The following is a 3538-nucleotide window of genomic DNA, read 5'->3' as shown; positions in this document are numbered from 1 at the left end:
TTATTCCCTTAACTCTGCCTGGCCTCTGTTTTTGGGTAGCCCCAGAAAGGCACGAGGAGCACAGTTTGTGTTTTCCTGTCAGGTCCTGGGTGCCTCTGTCCCCCTGAGCTGAGCTCAGCTCCCGCTCTGAGTCTGCTCTCCCACATCCCACCCTAGAAAACTGCTCTAGAACATCCCTTCTCTGCATGAGGGGCTCAGTGTGCTGCTCTGCTGCCTTGGAACAGTAATATCTGTGGAAAAGTTCCTCCTCTCGTCCAGCCCAAGGACAAATGGGAGAGGGACAAGAGGAGAGAGCTCTCCCTCTGGGCTAATTCAACAAGGATTTTGTTTTTTCTTGATTATTTCTGTGGGAAACACTTGTATAACTGGAGTTTGCTGTTTGCTCACAGCTCCCTCTCTGCTGCTAAAGCCTTTGTTTGTGCAGTTGACCTAAATGTTTTCAGGTTTTGAAAGTTTTCAGTTAATTCCTATTGACACCTTCTAGATTTTAAGAAAAATTTCCTTCTCCATCTTGTGACTCTGGTGCTCCCAAAATAGTTGTTCAGTAAAAATAGCTTTTAATAACCCTGTGGCCCAAAGAGGGGCCCAGCCATTTCCTAAACACAGCACGAGGTGTTCTCTCTTGATTATGCACTCGTTATTGATAATTATTAATTATATGCCGGTTATTACACCGCTCTCTTGTTCTATTGGCATGCTGTGCATTTCAGAGAGGCAAAAGCCATTCCAAGAGGAGTGGGTGATATCTGCTGAGCACAATAATTAATAACTTTATGATAATGATGTACATCTACTTAGCACTGAGCTCTGGAACACATAAGGAAGACCTACCTACTTTTCACCTTGCTCTGCACATGAAGGGGTGACTTTGCCACTAAGGCTGGGCCACTTCTAGAGCCAAAAGAGGGAGGTGATAATTAATTACCATTAATTAGAGGACATGGCCTGGGCTTGGGCATTGGGCTTGTGCAGTATGGTGTCACACCTGAATTTTTGAGGGACTCCAAACACGCCCCTGGGCAGGCACAGCCACCTGGGCTTCCTTGAGCAGGCTTGGTGTGCAAGAAATGCAAAGTTGGAAAATCATGTCCCTTGCCTGGTGTCTGAATTGGATCATTACACAGAATTCCCCTTTGAAAAGCTTGATCCTCCTTCTTTCACGTCTCTTTGAGCATTCCAGAGGTGGAAACAACACCGAAACACAGCCTTGGCTGTGTGGGTTTTCTCCCCCTCCATCCATCCAGAGCTCCAGGGCCAAGAGGAGGATCCAAACCTCCCACTGACAGACACACTGTGGTGAAGGGAGTCCCTTGGGATTTACACCAACACCCAAACTCTCCTCCCAGTGCTCCTTTGGGTCTGCCAAGCTGCTGTGTTTGGATTTCCAGCCTGGGTGTTATTTGAATGTGCAGTAAGTAGCCTCTTGCTGGCAAATATGAGATGCTGATAAGCTTCTGAAATCTATATTCCAGCCTGGAGATAACAAGAGAACAAATTTTTTACATCCTAGGGATGTAAAAAATGTGACAGGCTGTTAGGGAGGAGATCAAGATATGTGTAAACACGAGTCCCTGTCCCTCCATTCCTGACTCAGTCATTCCCTGGATGACACAATCGGGGTGAGGGGAGTGTCCTATTTCCCAGAGAGGGGACAGAAGGCATGGAAGCACCAGGGCTGGAATTGATTTTCCTCTGCTGGAGCAATTACACTCCCAAAGTGGCAAAAAAAATAAATAAAAACAAATGAGTCATAAACACCCCATGTGAATCTTTAAATGAATATCGGATTTTAATTATGGAGGTTTAATTTTTAGAACGGAAAAGCTACTTTTGCACAATTACTGCGTGGAACTTTTAATTAACTTTCAAGAACTTTCTCTTACTTAAAAAAAAAATCTAATTAATAATACTTAGGGAACTATTAGCATAAAATAAGTCATGGAGGGTGTAGAGAACTATAAAGCATATATTGTACAAAATCACTTGGAAGAAAGACTTGTTAATTCTTAAAACAAAGGCAAAGCTTCCAGCTCTCCTAGTTCTGGGTTATAAAGGGATTTTTTTGCTGAATGAAAGCACGAGAAAGACATGGAAGTCATAGGATTTAGAACAGAAATGTTATGTTAAGCAGCTGCTCCTTTATCTGGGGGAAATATGACCCTGGGTGGGATGGTTCTAGGGAGACAGGGAGTGAAGGGGTAAAGAATGGGGTTGGGAAGCTCCCCAAAGAGCCTAAACCCAGCTGTGAAGAGAAGAGAGCTGAGCCTCACTGATGGGCTGGACAAGCAGGAGAGGCTGGGAGCTTTTTTTGGCACCCACCATGAGCTGGGAGGGTGGGGATGGAAGGGAGCTGCAAAATCAGGTGTCCAAGGCACCCCACATTCCCATTCCTGAGGCATCCCACAGCCCTCCTGTACATGCAAAATGTACCAGCAAGGGCAGGCTCAGAGCAGGGGGGACAGGGCTATGACGTTCTGGGCAGAAGGATATTACTGCAGGAGCCAAGAGGGAAATTAAGTCAGGGTACAAGGACATAGGGAGGGCAGCTTGTGGTAAACTTGTTGCTTCAGTAATGGAACAACAGCGAATGAGAGCCACTTCACAATAATATTTTGCCCAGGTCTTGTTCCAGCTGAGTTTTAAATTAACCAGTGGGTACAGCTGTCAGCATTTCCTTTACGAGATTGCTCCTACACAAGCAGTCCTCCACAGTGGAAGCAGCGTGTTTGGAAATCTCTGTGTTTGAGTGCATAGAGGAGGCCCAGCCCGATCATCTCATGCTCTGCCAACATTGCTTTGACTCAGCTAAATGTACACTGAATTAAACTGAGACCTAAACATCCTGGACACAGTGTCCTCCATGGGCAGCACAGCCAGGGAGAGCTTCCACCTCGATATCCCTTCAGGGGAGGAAGGAAGGATGCAAACAGGAAGATTTGAGTCATTCCTTTGCCTGGGGGGGCGAGGAATTGAGGTTTCCAGCCCCTTCTCCTAATGAGCTCTCTGGCCAGTACAGCTGAAAAGTAAATCAATGAGCAGGAACAAAGTACCTGGAACAGAAACATAAAACTTTGGACTGGGGACCTGCCTGAAGCCCCCAAGGGCAGGAACATCCTGCTCCTCGCACTCTGCTTTTGCAGCAAAGCCACAGGCTGTGCCCAGGCCACTCCAGCAGCTCTGAGAGCAGAGAACAGATAAATCTTGAACCTTCTTCCTCCTCCTCCTGCTTGCCTGGGCAGCAGGCAGAGAGCCCGAGGGCAGATCAGTGACACTGCCAAAGCCTGTGTCTGTCTCGGGGCTCAGGGGAGCCTGGGCCCTGTCACCGGCCTGGGCAGGCCGGGATTGCTGGGGCAGAGCTGGCCCAGCTGGCTGAGCTGGGCCATTCACACAAAACTTATGTTGTGGTACCCAGCACTCAGATTTCCCTTCTTTCTTCCTCTCTGCTCTCCTGTTTTAGCAGCTCTGTCTCTGATGTCTGGCCGTGCAGGGCTGTAGGATTCGGATTTTGGCCAGACACCCACAGTGTGCCCAGAGCTCT

Source organism: Parus major, chromosome 17 (assembly GCF_001522545.3).
Source record: "Parus major isolate Abel chromosome 17, Parus_major1.1, whole genome shotgun sequence".
Lineage (NCBI taxonomy): Eukaryota > Metazoa > Chordata > Aves > Passeriformes > Paridae > Parus > Parus major.
This window is presented reverse-complemented; position numbering follows the sequence as displayed.